General features: G+C 40.1%; 1 long non-coding RNA gene across 1 annotated transcript in view; it reads left to right on the plus strand.

Annotated features, from left to right (window-relative positions):
• The first annotated feature begins 648 nt into the window (after positions 1-648).
• Positions 649-17,911, plus strand: part of LOC118245063 (uncharacterized) — a 33,398-nt gene continuing 16,135 nt past the window's right edge. Inside the window, exons 1-2 of the long non-coding RNA XR_004777746.2 lie at positions 649-1,050; positions 11,930-12,043. This is a non-coding gene — a long non-coding RNA (uncharacterized LOC118245063). The remainder of the gene's footprint in view (positions 1,051-11,929; positions 12,044-17,911) is intronic.

A 17,911-nucleotide genomic window follows, 5' to 3' on the forward strand; every position in this document is an offset into this window, starting at 1 on the left:
ATGATCCATATGTTCTACAAGTTTCTATTAGTAACATAAAAAAAAATAGAAAATGTTTAGAAGGCTGAACCTAACAAATCAAGCAAGAAAACAACTTTAAAAAAATAGAATACTTAGAAATTCACTAATTCCTTGCAGTCCAGGTATCATGATAGAAATTATTATTTTCAAACCAAGCATCTCCAAAAGGCTTGAGAAGCTTTAATACACACACACACTGTAAGCAGGAGAGGCAGATGTATACAGCAGGAATCACGTCTCCAGCAAGTCATGGAAAGGCAGATGATGTAGAAGTGGGAAGTGTTTCCCTTCTCTAGTTTAAAAAAGGAGAATGGGGCTGTCTACATTGTCTGCACATTGTGAAAGTCTTTAAGCCTGTCTCACTCTGAAAACAGCGAGGGAGGGGAAGGCTTTTTTTTCCTATCTAATGTACAGAAGCGAGGGAGGTTGGATTCCATCACTTCCTAGCCTGCCAACCAGCCAAATATTAGAGCCCACAGGAAGACTGGTTTGTCACGTTGTGCTGTTAACACAGGCTTGCAAGGCAGTCCATCTGCTCCCACTGTCATGCTGGTGCTGTTATAAGGAAGAGCTGCCGGAGAAGACACCCAGCTTCTGTGCTTTTTATTGAGTCCTTGGGAATAACAAGCATGGTGTGTTCAGCGGTGCTGGAGAAGACTGTGGGAATGGGAAACTCGATGGATTTGGGGGCAGGGAGAATGTGAAGCTGCTGGATTTTCTGGGAAAGTGTGCATGAAATCAGTGGGCTGTTATAGGGAAAAGAAGGAAGAATTTCTAATTCATATATTTGTTCTCTGATAGGGAAATATAATACTGGTGGATTTGCTTTTGAGAGAGGGAATAAATAAATAAATAGATAAATAAAACTATTTGAGAAGAAGGTTACTTGCATGACTAGAAAATGATTGACGGAACTCCATTTAAAAGGACTGGATGCCTAAGCCTGAATTAATGAACTATGAACTGCTGTAGCAACAATGCAAAGAATTTCTGAAGGAAAGGCAGAGGGAACCTTGGAAAACCAAGAAGGTAGGAAAAATCAACAATTTAATGATCAGTTACAAAACATATCAGAGATAATTTTACTGGCTTATTTCCCCTCCCTCCTTTTATAATCCTTTTTCACAGAGATATATTTTAAGTGGAATTATATATAATTAATACCCTATAAATTCTTTGGTTTTGAAGGGAAAAGAGAAGGGCTGCATGTTGTTTCCTTTCTGGGGAAAAAAAAAAAAATCAGAACTGAAAATTGACTCTCAGGGTATTGCTTCACTTTTCAGAGATATGACCATAGATATCACCTAGGCTGAGATCTCATAAATTTTCAAAGCATATTCCAGTGTTTTTCCACAGTTTGTTTTTGAAATTTGATATTTCCAAATAGTTCTATATTAGGAGGGGAAATGTGTAAATAAATTAGAATTGAAAACCTAAAAGATTTGGCTGGCTCAAATTCTAATGTGTTTGCAGTTGTTGTCTTCTGTATTATTGCCACTGGTAATTAAATGGTAGTGTAATGGTAATGTCTTTTTGTCAGTGCTGCAGAGTGAATTAGGAGAGTGGATTTCACCGATGCCAGCTGCAATTAAGCATGAAATTTCAATTTTCGTTTTTACCCCTTGTCTCAGTGCTTGTAGAATTTTTACCCAATCTCTCTTTGATCCATGGGAGCCTTTTCCTTTTTTTTACAACCAGATGATCTCTAAAAGTTTCTTTTATAGACAGACCTTCCTTTGGTTCCCAAGTAGAATTTTATTTCTAGAAAGCCTGAACAAAGCAGCTTGTATTTTGTAGGAAGACACTTGATAGTAGACAAAAAGCTACAGGCTTTCTAGCTTAATTTCCTATGAAAACAAGATTGATGTTAACTAATTTTGATGTCTGTTATTCTCCCCTCTGAACAGAATATGCCTTTGAAACCCCTTTCCAATTTCAGCCTGATTTGACACTGCAGTTTTCAAAGACTGAACTGCAAATTACAATAAATTGGCATCTGGGACAGTAGAACCAAAGTAGTCTTTACTGAGTGAAAAATTGGTGCACAAGCTCAAATATAATATCTGAAACCAGAGCAACAACTAAGCAGCAATGCAATGGAAGTGCTCTAGACACGAAACATGCTTTGGCCAGAATTTGTAATTCAGAGGACAGTTCAGCCACAAAATTTAGAATTCCAGGGTATTTGGATTCATGTGTTCTGCTGACAATGGAACAATTCATTTTTCTAAGAAAAATGACTTGTGACTGAAGTATTTCTTTGGTGATCTGGATTTTTTCATTTATTTGAAGACAATTACATTTTTTACTCTAAAACGTAACAGGAAATGAAGAAAATGTTCTTTTTCTTACCTTTCTTTCTTACTTTCTGACAAGACAGTAAATCCCATGCATCCATTTACCTTTCTCTGAAGCCCTTCTATTATTTCATATGTATAATAAGCACATATATTTGTATTTTTATTTATGAAAGACAAATAAGAAGTCATTGATTCCTTTTACTACATCAAGATTCAAATGTTGCCAAAATGAAGTAATTCATACCCCAGGTCACTTTGCTATAGCCATTTGTAATAGTAGAGTATAGATTGTGTTAATAACTTTGGACTAGTGAAATTGCATCTAAATCTATATGGCAACATTTTTTTTTTCTCTCGTTCCATCATTGTATGTACAATTCCTCTTTTGGATTGGAACATCTTGTCTTTTGAATTCAGAAAATGAGTGGTTTTTTTGTTTGTTTTTGTGTGTTTTTTTTTTTCCTTAACTCAAGAATTTAAATAAATGTTACAATTAGAAGAAAAAGCTGAGGAAGAATAAATGCTGTACTTTGATAAGAACTGTCAAGGGGATAAATACAAGGTCTGAAACAACTGAGTAGACAGTGGTCCTACAAAAGGTAATTTGAATGCGATTGAGCTAATAAATACTGCTGAAAAAAAAAGAAGTACTCATAGAGGCTGTATAAATGCGGGTGTGCTTTATAAGATATGGGAAGTAATACTTCCCCATACGAGTAAAATTTCAGCTAAGATAGTGTGTCCAGCTAAGGGCAGATATCAGTTCAAGAAATGTCTGTACCAATTGGCAAGAATCTGGAGGTGAACAAAAATAATTATTAGAGGTCCAGAAAATAAGACTTGTGAGAAAGGATTGAAAGATTTGGGCTTGTTTAGTCTAGTGAAGGGAAGAATATGGAGGGACATGACAGTAGTCACAATGAACAGGACAAGACATGATGTGTTTGAATTGTCTCAACAGAATTAGGGTGGGCATTAGCCAAAAAAACCTTTTTAATGGTAAGATAGTGAAATGCTACATTAGCTCGATAAAAGAAGCTGTCGTGTCTTTCACTAGATATCAGGATATTTAAAGAGCAATTTAGACAAACATTTAAGAGATATGAGACTGAAGTTTGCTCTTATGTAATCTTGCTTAGGGTAAGAGAAGGGACTGGATGGCCTTTGAAATAAATTTGATTTTTGAGAAAATTTGCTGGTGATACTAAACTGGGAGGAGTTGTTGACTCTGTTGAGGGTGGAAAGGTCTTGCAGAGAGATCTGGACAGATTGGAGAGCTGGGCAATCACCAACCACATGAAGTTTAACAAAAGCAAGTGCCGGGTCCTGCGTGTGGGATGGGGCAACCCTGGCTATACCTACAGACTGGGCGACAAGATGCTGAAGAGCAGCCCCGCAGAGACGGATCTGGGTGTTTTGGTTGATAGCAAGCTGAATATGCGCCAGCAGTGTGCCCTGGCAGCCAGGAGGGCCAACCGTATCCTGGGGTGCATCAAGCACAGCATTGCTAGTCGGTCGAGGGAAGTGATTGTCCCGCTCTACTTCACGCTGGTGCAGCTCACCCAAGTACTGTGTGCAGTTCTGGGCACCACAGTACAAAAAGGACATAAAACTGTTGGAGAGTGTCCAGAGAAGGGCTACAAAGATGGTGAAGGGCTTAGAAGGGAAGACATATGAGGAGTGGCTGAGGTCACTGGGCCTGTTCAGCCTGGAAAAGAGGAGGCTGAGAGGGAACCTCATCACTGTTTACAGCTTCCTCACGAGGGGGAGTGGAGGGGCAGGTGCTGATCTATTCTCTTTAGTGCCCAGTGATAGGACCGGAGGGAATGGAGTCAAGCTGCGACATGGGAGGTTCAGGCTGGATGTCAGGAAGAGGTTCTTCACCAATAGGGTTGTCGTGCACTGGAACAGGCTCCCCAGGGACGTAGTCACGGCACCAAGTCTGTCGGAGTTTAAGTAGCGTTTGGACTATGCTCTTCTTAGTCATATGGTCTGAATTTTTGGGTAGACCTGTGTGGTGCCAGGAGTTGGACTCAATGATGCTTGTGGGTCCCATCCAACTCAGGATATTCTATGATTCTGTGAATCTATGACGTCTTAATGTCTATGGCAGCCTACTTTTTATTTCAGTTGCACTAGAGAGCAAGTGATTTTTTATCTCTGTTTAAAATCATGTTTGATTTTTTTAAATATTTTTTTTTAAAAAATGGGATCTAATCCTCTGTTTCCTCGCATACAATACTTCTACTTACCTGCAAATAAGTGTATGCAAACCATCATTATCTTGACTGATTATTACAGTCTGTTCATTATCCTGAACATTTTATGTCCAGAAACAAGTAAATTAAAGAATCTTTATATTAAATCTAATTTATATTTTATATTTAGTGTTCTCCATTCATACTAACTATGCAGTGTGATATACCTTTTTTTTTTTACCATTAAAAATAACTTCTATTAATAACTGATATATATTTTACTCAAGATAGTTACTTACGGGGCATATTCAGTTATACCTTCTAACATGAGAATAATGAAAAATTCTGTTACTTTCGTTCTTCTTAGCTGTGAAAAATACATGTAACAGGCAGATGAATTTGACATTGACTGAAATATCATTTCCCTTTTATCAATTTTAACTTTTCTGACTTTTAACTCTACTTCTTTTCCTCTACTCCTGAGTTATAGGTCAATGTAAACAAAATGGCATGGTTTGCATGCCTTATACCAATCCTTTCAGGTACATCTTTACCCAGTCACCTTTGTGAATGACCTACCATTTTCAGTCTCTCTCACTTACGTCCATTTGTCCATTCTGTGTCAAAATATGGTGTTGACTGAGTGTCTTCTGAGCAATAGCATGTCACATGCAGTGAGACATGGAGAGACACCTGACAACAGCATCTTTGGAGTAGTAGCAGAATGGGCAGGTGGCTTTATTTTGACATTTTGGACTATTTTATGTAGTCAAGACCACAAGACTTACTAAGAAGACCAGTTACATAACATTTTTTAGTATCTTCCTCCTGACGGGAACTTCTAACAGCTACAGAAAAGCTATCAGCCTTCCAGGAAAAGAAATTCTGTATTCAGAGGGTGGTGAGGCACTGGAACAGGTTGCCCAGAGAAGTTGTGGATTTGCCATCCCTGGAACTGTTCAAGGCCAGGCTGGATGGGGCTTTGGGCAACCTGGTCTAGTGACCCCGCCAATGGCAGGGAAGTTGGAATTAGTTGATCTTTAAGGTTCCTTCCAACCAAAACCATTCTGTGATTCTATGATTCTATAACAAAATATAATCTACCTCAAACAGTAGATTTCAATTTTATTGCTTACAATCAGAGACTGAATTGAAGCATGAAGAATACAGCTTCATGGTAGGAAATGTAACTAATGCTCTGAGGAAAAAAAAAAGAGACAAGTGTAATAGGGACAGGTAATAAATACCTTCTTGGTCCAACAGAAATAGCTGGAAACAAGAAACAAGCTACTGAAAACAAAATCATCTCATTGTGTCGGTCAAAACATGAAACTTAAAGCTAAATATATGTTTTTAAAAATCTTGTATGATTTTGTTTGGACTGATAATTTATTTGAATTGAGATAAAAACATAGTTGCTTTTTTTGGAGGAGAGGGGTATTTTGCTATGTATGTGACAGAGAGAGAGATCAGCACATGGGTGAAAAGATTGTAATAAGTGTAAAAACAGTATGTCTATCAAGTCAGTATGTTTCATTATCTAACAGAATAACAAATGTCAGTTTTCCAGATGTGCAAGATTTGTTTCCCTGACAGCTCAGAAATAGATCTATTATTTGGTGAAAAATGTTCTGCCAATAATGGATACTTCTATCATTTATCTGCTGTTGAAAAGCTCATCTTGGTCCAAAGGAGATTTTTTTTTTTTTTTTTTACCTGTTTTAGTGGTTTTAAGAAGTTCAGTTTATTTTATATACACAAATATAGGGTTTGTGGATGTTTTGTGGATGTTATAGTTTTATTGACAGCAAACACTGATTATTGTGGTTGTGAAGGTATTTGAAGAGGTTTAGACAATGCTACCTTAGAAAGGCTGTTCTTGACTGTTGTTGGCTTTGTTGAGTATTTAAACAATTTAAAATCTATTAATGAGGACAACAGGCTAATTTTGTAGTCCAGAGTACATGGCAGTCATCTAGATGGTCCAAAGAGTCAAAGCAAGGATTTGAACCTTAGTCCCCCTCAGTGGCACAATTTTTCTGTCTGTCCCTCAATATGCATTGTAGTGGTGGGGCTGGTCTTTTTTTATTTCTCCTAAGAGGGGAAAATGTTTTCCAGTGCAATTTTTGCTCAAATTCACTTTTTCTTCCAAAAACAGCAGAACAAAACATATGCTGAAACCCCTAAGATGATAATAAAAATGTAAAATTCTTGTCTTCCAAACAGCTCTAGAAGGTGCTTGTTGCCAGTTTTTGAGAAAATATTGATACAGCTTCAGGAAATTAAAAACAGGGAATAACCTTATATTGGAAAGATATCCAACGATATGGCCTCTGGTTTGTGTGTGTATTCTGAAGATCTCTGTGATGTGCAGTTCACCAAAAGTCATTTTCCACACTGGAAACAATAAGGACCCAAAGCATTAACTTGTGCTAACCAGTCTTGATGATGTTGTGCTGTCTTGGGGTTTTGGTCAACCTTGAAAACAAATTGCATTATTGCTTTATGAAAAAAAAAAAAAAAAGTAAACCTGCATATTTTCCAGCTGGATATCAATTCCCTATATGGGACTGCAAAGTGACATCTAAGTTGTGATTTATTTGTATAAATTAATGGCAGAACCATCATACCAGCCATATAAGACTTTGTGTGTTCGCTACAGCCAATTACTGCGGAAACTGCTTAAACAAATTAATGATTGGACTATGATTTGGAATAAACTCCATTAAAAATAATAATAATAATAAAGTAGAATATCATTAGACCAAGAGGTTCTAACCACTTCACTTGTTTATCACTAAATCTATATCCTTCCCTGAAATTCTTCACTGCAGATCTACAAAGGAATAGATGAAAAGCTGCTGTTCTCCCACTTAACCTACAGCAAGAAGCCTTTAAAAACCACTCTTCTCATCTGTTACATTCCAACCATATTGAGCTGTTTTTATCAGTGCTCCAATGTCTGGCTATAGGCTCTTCAGAAGGGACAGGCAGCACAGAAGGGGTGGTGGTGTGGCTCTCTATATTAGAGAGTGTTTTGATGTTGAGGAACTTGAGGCTGGGAATGATGAGGTTGAGTCTCTATGGGTTAGGATCAGAGGGAAGGCCAACAAGGCAAGCATCCTGGTGGGGGTCTGTTATAGATCACCGCACCGAACCAGGATGAGGAGACAGATGAGGAGTTCTACAGGCAGCTGGCAGAAGCCGCAAAATTGTCAGCGCTTGCTCTCGTGGGGGACTTCAAATTCCCAGACATATCCTGGAAGCACAACACAGCCCAGAGAAAGCAGTCAAAGAGGTTTCTGGAGAGCATGGAAGATAGCTTCCTGACGCAGCTGGTTAAAGAGCCTACCAGGGGAGGTGCCCCGCTAGACCTTCTCTTCACAAACAGTGACGGACTGGTGGGAGATGTGGTGGTCGAGAGCTGTCTTGGGCAGAGTGACCACGAAATGGTTCAGTTCTCTATTCTTGGCAAAGTCAGGAAGGGGACCAGTAAAACTGCTGTCTTGGACTTCCGGAGGGCTGACTTTGAGCTGCTCAGGACACTGGCTGGCAGAGTCCCTTGGGAGGAGGTTCTGAAGGGCAGAGGAGTCCAGGAAGGCTGGGCACTCTTCAAGAAGGAAATCTTAATGGCTCAGGAGCGGTCTGTCCCCACGTGCCCAAAGACGAGCTGGCGCGGAACTAGACCGGCCTGGCTGAACAGAGAGTTGTGGCTCGAGCCTAGGAGAAAAAGGAGGGTTTATAATCTTTGGAAAAAAGGGCGGGCTACTCAAGAGGACTATAAGGATGTTGCGAGGCTGTGCAGGGACAAAATTAGAAAGGCCAAAGCTCATCTGGAGCTCAATCTGGCTACTGCCGTTAAAGATAACAAAAAAAGTTTTTACAAATACATCAACACAAAAAGGAGGACTAAGGAGAATCTCCATCCTTTACTGGATGCGGGGGGAAACTTAGTTACAAAAGATGAGGAAAAGGCAGAGGTACTCAATGCCTTCTTTGCCTCAGTCTTTAGCGGCAAGACCAGTTGTTCTCTGGATACCCGGTACCCTGAGCTGGTGGAAGGGGAGGGGGAACAGGATGTGGCCCTCACTATCCACGAGGAAATGGTTGGCGACCTGCTACAGCACTTGGATGTACGCAAGTCGATGGGTCCGGATGGGATCCACCCGAGGGTACTGAGCGAACTGGTGGAGGAGCTGGCCAAGCTGCTTTCCATCATTTATTGGCAGTCCTGGCTATCAGGAGAGGTCCCAGTTGACTGGCGGCTAGCAAATGTGACGCTTATCTACAAGAAGGGCCGGAGGGTAGACCCGGGGAACTATAGGCCAGTTAGTTTGACCTCAGTGCCAGGGAAGCTCATGGAGCAGATTATCTTGAATGTCATCACGTGTCACTTGAAGGGCAAGCAGGCGATCAGGCCCAGTCAGCATGGGTTTATGAAAGGCAGGTCCTGCCTGATGAACCTGATCTCCTTCTATGACCAAGTGATGCGCTTGTTGGATGAGGGGAAGGCTGTGGATGTGGTCTACCTTGACTTCAGTAAGGCTTTTGACACCGTTTCCCACAACATTCTCCTCAAGAAACTGGCTGCTCGTGGCTTGGACTGGCGTACGCTTTGTTGGGTTAAAAACTGGCTGGATGGCCAGGCCCAAAGAGTTGTGGTGAATGGAGCCAAATCCAGTTGGAGGCCGGTTACTAGTGGAGTCCCCCAGGGCTCAGTGCTGGGGCCAGTCCTCTTTAATATCTTTATCGATGACCTGGGTGAGGGGATCGAATGCACCCTCAGTAAGTTTGCAGATGACACCAAGTTAGGTGCCTGTGTCGATCTGCTCGAGGGCAGGAAGTCTCTGCAGGAGGATCTGGATAGGCTGGACCAATGGGCTGAGGTCAACTGTATGAAGTTTAACAAGGCCAAGTGCCGGGTCCTGCATCTGGGGCGCAACAACCCCAAGCAGTGCTACAGGCTGGGAGATGAGTGGTTGGAAAGCTGCCTGGCAGAGAAGGACCTGGGGATACTGGTTGATAGGCAGCTGAATATGAGGCAGCACTGTGCTCAGGTGGCCAAGAAGGCCAACAGCATCCTGGCCTGTATAAGAAGCAGCATGGCCAGCAGGTCTAGGGAGGTGATTGTCCCTCTGTCCCTCTGGTGAGGTCGCACCTCGAGTACTGTGTTCAGTTTTGGGCCCCTCACTACAAGAAGGACATGGAGGTGCTCGAGAGAGTCCAGAGAAGGGCGACGAGACTGGTGTGGGGTCTGGAGAACAAGTCTTACGAGGAGAGGCTGAGGGAGCTGGGGTTGTTTAGCCTGGAGAAGAGGAGGCTCAGGGGAGACCTCATCGCTCTCTATAGGTACCTTAAAGGAGGCTGTAGAGTGGTGGGGGTTGGTCTATTCTCCCACATGCCTGGTGACAGGACGAGGGGGAATGGGCTAAAGTTGCACCAGGGGAGGTTTAGGTTGGATATTAGGAAGAACTTCTTTACTGAAAGGGTTGTTAGGCATTGGAATGGGCTGCCCAGGGAAGTGGTTGAGTCACCATCCCTGGAGGTCTTTAAAAAATGTTTAGATGTAGAGCTTAGTGATATAGTTTAGTGGAGAACTTGTTAGTGTTAGGTCAGAGGTTGAACTAGATGATCTTGGAGGTCTCTTCCAACCTAGACGATTCTGTGATTCTGTGATTCTGTGTGAAATTAGTTGTAAGGGTTTTACAATGTTGAAATACGAGGCTATGTGGATATGCAAATACTGCTCTGAATCCACTATAATCCTGAACATATGAATTTGTCCCATTGAAACCAAATTCATAAAAGCATACTTGTACACACCTTTCCTCAATTCAATTCCAAGTCCCTCGGTCAACTGTAATCCTGCTGTCTGTGGCAAATCTTGCTTCTTCAAAGAAAATCATACTTTAACAATAATCCAGTATCTTACCTTTTTGTACTCATTCCCTTTAATCTTTCCAAACAGCATGGATGGAACAAGTAAGAAAATGCACAGATGGCACACAAATTCAGTATGCTTTAATACTTATCAACAAATACAGACATATGCAGACATAATTTTACGTATACTGAAAGAAAGACTGTGAAGTATTAGACTGTTTCAGAAGTGTTAAAAGCAATGCTTGCTTTGTGTGGATTCAAATAAAGAATATCACATGCTAGTTGGTCTACTATCATGTTATCACATGCTAGTTGGTCTACTATCATGTGACATTACCTCAAACATGCAACATGTTATCATACTAAGTTACTAATTCTCTTTTCAGTTTTCAGTATTTTTATTAGGTTTATATAAGATTACTTTGATATTAATCCACACAAAACATTTATTTCATTTATCTTCTTTCTTCCTCTACAGTTTTTGTTCTTTTCTTGCTGTAATCACAGGTTTCCCAGGCAATCTTGTTCTCAATGTCCTATTTACCACATTATCTACATTCACATTTCTTATTTTTAGTCACAAGGAGAAAGGCTTATTATTACAATAATATTGGCTGCAGAGCTCCCAACTTCATACATACAGCATGAAATGTTAGGAGTCTCTAACGGTTACTGAAATTCATTCTATTTATAGTGAAGTTAACAAGGTCTTGATTCCCATAGGTTTATGTCTCAAGCTTGACCTCTGTTGTGTATTTTCTTATAGTTAACAAAGACTCAAATCATACTCCATCATTACCATCAATGAAGAACTAATAGAGTCACTTTCTGCTGTCCAACAGCCCATTTTTACAAAATGTATCAGGACTTACGAATTTTGAGATTTCTGGTCCCCTAAAAATAGGGCTGATATGTAACATTTGGCCAATTATTAAACAATTTATGTTTGGAGGGGGAGTGCCATGAAGTAGTTGAGTTTAAAATCTTTGGTGATAGAAGGAAAACTACCACCAAAACTTCAGCCCTGGATATGAGGAGAGCAGACTTCAGGCTGCTCAGGAAACTAGTTAATAAGGTCCCCTGGGAAACTCCATTTGAAGGCATTGGGGTCTATCAGTGCTGGTGCCTTTTTAAGTACCACCTTTTAAGAGCACAGGAACAGGCAATTACAAAATGTTGGCAGGTAGAGCAGGTTGGTGTGGCTAAGCAGGGGTTGTCTTCTAGAGCTTAGGCAGAAAAAGGAAATGTACGGCCACTGGAAATGAGGTCAGACGACATGGGAAGGCTACAGAGATGCTGTTCGCCATTGTAGGGAGAAAATTCATGCTGCCAAAGCTCAATTAGAGTTGAAGCTGACCAGTACTGTGGGGGACAAAAAAAAAGGGGGCTTTTTTATATATCTTGACAGGAAAAGGAGTACCAGAGATAACATTGGTCCATTGCTTGACGAGGATGGTCACTTCACAAATAGGGACGTAGACAAAACAGAGATGCTTAATGCCTTTTTTGCCTCTATCTTCAACACAGATGATGGGCCCTGGGACCACCAGAGCCCTGAGTTGGAGGACCGTGACTGTAGTAATGATAATCTCCCAGCCAGGTCTGAGACTGCGTGGAATTTGCTGCCCCAGCTGGATGCATGTAAGTATGATACTTGATGGGATCATCCCAGGGTACTCAAAAGAGCTGGCTGATGTCATCGTGAGATACCTCTCAATTATTTTCCAACTGTCTTGGGAATCTGGAGAGGTCCTGGTTGACAGGAAGCTGGCAAACATTGTTCCAATTTTCAAGGACAAAAAAGAAAACCATGGTAATTACAGGTCTGTCAGTCTCACTTCAGTGCCTCTTACAGTTATGTAGAAGATTATTCTGGGAGTTACTGAAAAACACCCGAAAGACAACACAGTCATTGGCCACAGCCAACACGGGTTCATGAGAGGCAGGTCCTGCTTAACGAACTTAATTTCCCTTTATGACAAGACTACCACCTAGTTGACCAAGGGATGTTAGTTGATGTAATCTTTTTGGATTTCAGCAAAGCTTTCAATACCATTTCTCACAGTATCCTTCTGGACAAAATGTTCAGCATACAGCTAGACTAATATATAATGTGATGTGTGAATAATTGGTTGATGTGTCAGGCTCAAGGGCTTATAGTAAATGGGTTTACATCAGGCTGGCAGCCAGTCACTAGTGGGGTTCTCCAGGGCTCCATTTTAGGGCCAGTTCTCTTCAATGTTTCCATAAATTGCTTGGATGCAGGACTTGAAGGTATACTAAGCAAGTTTGCAGATGACAATAAATTGTGAGGAGCTGTTGACTCCCTTGGTGGGAGAGAGGCCTTGCAGGGAGACCTTGACAGATTAGAGGGATGGTCAGTCACCAACAATATGAAGTTGAACAAGAGCAAGTACCAGATTCTGGACCTGGGATGGGGCAACCCTGGATATATGTACAGACTAGGAACAAGAGGCTGGAGAACAGCTTCCATGGAAAGGAATCTAGGGGTTCTGGTTGACAGCAAGTTGAATATGAATCAATGATGTGCCCTGGCAGCCAAAAGGGCCAACTGTATGCTGGGGTGCATCAAGCACAGTATTGCTAGCCAGTTGAGAGAAGTGACTGTCCTGCTCTGCTCTGCACCTCACCTGGAGTACTGTGTGCAGTTTTGGGTGCCAAAATATAAGAAGGACATAAAACTATTAGAGAGAATCCAAAGGAGGTCAACAAAGATTGTGAAGGGTCTAGAGGGTAAGATGTATGAGGAGCGGCTGAAGTCACTTGGTTTGTTTAGCCTAGAGAAGAGGAGGCTGAGGGGAGGCCTCATGGTGGCCTGCAGCGTCCTCATGGGAGCGGCAGAGGAGCAGGCACTGAGCTCTGCTCTCTGGGGACAGTGACAGGACCCAAGCGAACAGCAGTGTCAGGGGAGGTTCAGGATAGATACTAGGAAAAGTTTCTTCACTGAGAGAGTGGTTTTGCACTGAAACAGGCTCCCCAGGGAAGTGGTCACAGTAGCAAGCCTGCTGGAATTCAAGAAGCTTTTGGACAACACTCTCAGATATACAGTTTGATTTTTGGGAGGTCCTGTGCAGATCCAAGAGTTGGACTCAATGATCCTTGTGGGTCCCTTCCAACTCAGGATATTCTGTGATTCTATAATTATCCTCAACTTGTAAGTAACAACTGGTAGTCATCTGCCACAGTAAAACCCTCCTTTTAGCTCCTAAAATTACTACCCAGCAATTTGCAGAAATATATTACTCTGTAATATTGAAAATGCAGGGTAGTCTAAGCAGGTTGAATGTAATTAACTGCACTGCAACCCTAAATCTCTTTGCCCTCTCCAGTCTTATGAAAGGTGGCAGTAGATTTTTAGTGATTGTAAGTGATCAGTGACTCCATTACCTCATTAGGAAATTGGTGCTGAGCTTGCTCAGCTTCATGTGTGGAATGAGTCTGTGAGAAAACAGTGTCTAAGTGCCCTCCATGTCCTCTTAATCCACACCATTTTTTTGGGCTCATTTGCGACTTATCTTGTGACAGTCCCTGGACAAGAATCATAAATCTCAACAATCTATAGAGCTTCAGCTGTGTTTTGATGTTTTACTATTTAAAATGTCTTCATTTTTTCTATATCTCAGTGCACAGAGTGGGTACCATCAGAGTAAAATGCATTAGTTGCTACAAAAATAAATGTTGTCAAGGAGTACAGGGGCGAAGGCAGAGGTAATGAAATATTTGTTTGAAATGCTCTCTGGTTATCTAATATTTGTACATCTCTGTTATGGCATTTCACCAATAACTCTTGACCTAATCTAGCCAAAAAAGTATCTTTCATGAAAGCAGTTGAAACAATTTTGAAAACTAAGACGGTTCTCTATTTGCATGATTTATCTGTAATATTTCCCAGGTTAGCATTTTGGAAACCTTTGAAATGAAGCAAAAATTCCTCCAAATGTTTACGTGTAACAGTATAATTGCATTTTATATATGAAATTATAATATATGTGTGTAATATATATGTGAAAAACCATCCTGGATCACACAAAATATTGATTGAGCTTAGATCTTCTTTATTTAGACTTCTCACATTCATAGCCTCATTGCTGCCTCTAGTTCTCACTTGCTGTACTACATCATAGGCTCTGATGCCCATTGCTGGTAGGAACACTTACTGAATTTCAAATTGATTCACACCCTCAGTTTCAGAGGAACAATGAGAATGCCTGTAATCCATTGGTTTTAAATAGTGCTTTTGTAGGCGTTATCTAGCTGGGGGGATAGGTCTGTATCCAATTAGGAATTCTACTTGGGTTAGTGAAGACTGCTCTAGATGTTGCAATTACTGTGAATTAAACCATTTATTGAATTGGATAAAGCTGGCATGTCTCAAAGTCCTGTGTCTGGAACAGTGCCTTATGATTCTCAAGCTGTGCTGGTGTGATGGCGGGTACTATCACTAGTTATGCTAGCTGTTGCCGTCTATCCTTGCCCTTTTATTCATAGAGGGAGCTACAGAAAATAAAATCCTGCAATATGGGAAAAAAAGTGACATTGCATTAGTCTTTAAGAATGGCATATACTCTTCAGCTACAAGTACTGAACTATTACCATATGCTGGAGAGTGACAGGAAAGGGAACTTTGTCTTTTGTCTTGAAGATAGTAACCAAAATCCACAGACTTTTAGGAATTATAAGAATTATGAAGGACAGAAATGCTCTAAAAGTTTTGCTTTATCTTTCTATGCCCTATTTGTAATTCTCTCCAGGGATTCTAGGAATGGTATGGGATCTGACTGTAAAAGTGTGTGGGTATGATCCTTCATCTAAGAAGTCCTTATCTTTGTTATTTTATCTAGCACAAAATTCTCAAAGAAAGTAACTAGGAAAAAAAAGGAAAATAAATAAATAAATAAATGATCCCAGAATCAGTTGTCCATATCCTTCTGTTACAAGGAAGCTTAGGTCATTACATCTACCTGAAGGGCAACCAAGGCATAGATGTCCCAGAAACAAGAGTGTTATCAGAGACAGGGACTGTATTGGTAAATTGATATGATGATCACTAGCTAGCTCTAGGGAGCTTATTATACCAGGCAGATTCTGGATCCTGTTGACAGGAGAGTAATGTTCATGCAGAGAATAGGACATGTGATTTGAATGTCCTTTAGCTTTATATTTTGGTTTAACACTTCACCTACGTCATTTGTCTTTTTATGACAAGCATGGAAAGATTATCACAGTCAGTCACTATAATGATTTTCAAGCAAGACTTGCAATGAAAGTTGATATCCTATGTAAATACACTATCATATATGCTATATAATAATAATAATAATAATAATAATAAGTAGTAGTTTTTCTGACCTATGTATAGCTGGGGATCACAGATGCTATGGAAAGAATTACTGATGTTTGGCAAGCTCTTCCTTTTTCTGATATATCCTGGAGATCTACCTCACACTCCATTTTCTGTCCAAAAATCAAACCAAACCAAAACAAAACAAAAAACATCTGGATGGTAGCAGTAACATGTGTCAAGACCACCTCCCTGCTTGTATTTATTTCTTAGCAGACCTACCTGTCTCAACTTATTTTGCAGTCACACAGAATGTATGCTACAGCTTTCACCTAATTTTTTTGTACCGTTCAGCAGATTACTTTTGTCTTAGTTATCTGCTGAAGGGAAAGACGCTGGGGTAGAATCTTCATTCTATGCATGTGTTGTCAGATCCTACTTCAGTGCCAGTGGTAGGAACAAAGGTAAAACTTGTCAGGATTCTTTGTGATTCTCTGAGTAACACCCAGATACCAGGTCAAGTGAGAGAAATGATGAGTGATTTGCAAAATCCTAATCTGGACTGTGACACTAACACCCTGTGTGGCTTTAGACAAGTCTCAACACCTTCCTTCTGCTATCTTCCCATTGCAAAGTGTTTATTTGTATATTATGCTGTGTTTTTAGGGAGAATTTCTTATTCAGCACACTCACAGAACATAGTGCTCTCCTTTCTGGTACAGGGAGTTGAAATAAATCAGCTCCAGAAGTAAGAGTTTATAATACAAATTATTATTTGTTGCCTCTTTGCAAAAACTATTCACTTTGTCTTCCTGTGAGTTAATCGGTGCTACTGAAGGTCATAATCCTCTTGTCTAAATTTATGTTATAATGAATGGTGGGAGCGGTTACCTTTGTGGACTAATGAACAAGGCTGAATTAATCATTTATATTAGGATTATCTAGTGGAGTTAAAATCTTAATATTGATGGAAATCTTAGACAGTTGACATTCTTGGGCCTTTTTAGAGACCTTAGAAGATTGAAGGGACTTTGTGTCTGGGATCTCTTTAGGTTTTATACCATATTAGACTATACAAGAAAATCAATGTAATGTAGATAAGGAAAAAAAAAAAAAAAAAAAAAAAACAAGAAGCAAAATATAAGAAGCTGATGAAGAGCATTAATCATTTAAGAGTAATAGCTCAGTTGGGAAAAAAAATAATATGGTAATAATTAGGGCATTACAAATTGTATTTCACAGCTGTCACAGGTGATAGGGTTTTAGTTTAGTGGGAATGAAAGAACATAGCACCCTAAATATCCATCACCATGTAACACAGAGCACTTGTGTACCTTACAGACCAATCCTATAAAGTATGACTTGCCATAGAAAGATCAAACATACCACCAGTTCCTTTGTTTCTTCCATAAGAGAGAATTTGTGGGGGTGAAAATGTCCAGAAGTGGCATTAGAACCATGAATCGTATGCCTCTTTTTTTTTTTTTTTTTTTGCACAAGAAGTGTTAAATCATGAAACCTGTTATTTATAACAGAAACATTGATTGACCTAGGCATGAAAGCTCTACCAATGGACTATATCAGATTCTCATGCTAGAACACACCAGGTCTGAAGCACTAGAATGGACAAGGCAGATGTTGACCACATATACAAAAAAAAAAAAAAAAAAAAGGAAATGAGTATCATGATGCAGTAAACAGAAAAGATAAGGGATACACAGGCAATAAAATGTAAACTATATGAAGTCATGGACATACATGAATATACAGGCTCATAATTTAGGAATTTATATGGCCAGCCATTGAGAATTCTTTCTCTCTATACAGTCTCTACACAGTCATTACAGCTTCAGGAGCAACTGCAAAATAGGAAGGAACCAGAACAAAGTAACAGTTCAGAACAAGCTTGGAGGACCTCTTTAAGGACAAGCAGGAGTGGAAGGTGTAACAGTAACACTGCTGCAAGGGCAGGAGGAAAAAGAATTGTTCTCTGTTTCCACATATAGCCTAGAAATACATTATTCCTCTAAGTAAGAAGGAAAAGGCAAAACCAGTCATTAGTAAATTGGCTATTATGAGTGGAGTAAGTGGGTAAAGGAATTGATTCCTTGGGAACTGACAGTCTGTAGCAATTCAAATCCAGACATATGAAGATATTAGGATGATTAAAGGATAAGATATTGAGTAGTCTTTCAAAGTGGTGAGAA

Source organism: Cygnus atratus, chromosome 1 (genome assembly GCF_013377495.2).
Source record: "Cygnus atratus isolate AKBS03 ecotype Queensland, Australia chromosome 1, CAtr_DNAZoo_HiC_assembly, whole genome shotgun sequence".
In the NCBI taxonomy this organism is placed as follows: domain Eukaryota; kingdom Metazoa; phylum Chordata; class Aves; order Anseriformes; family Anatidae; genus Cygnus; species Cygnus atratus.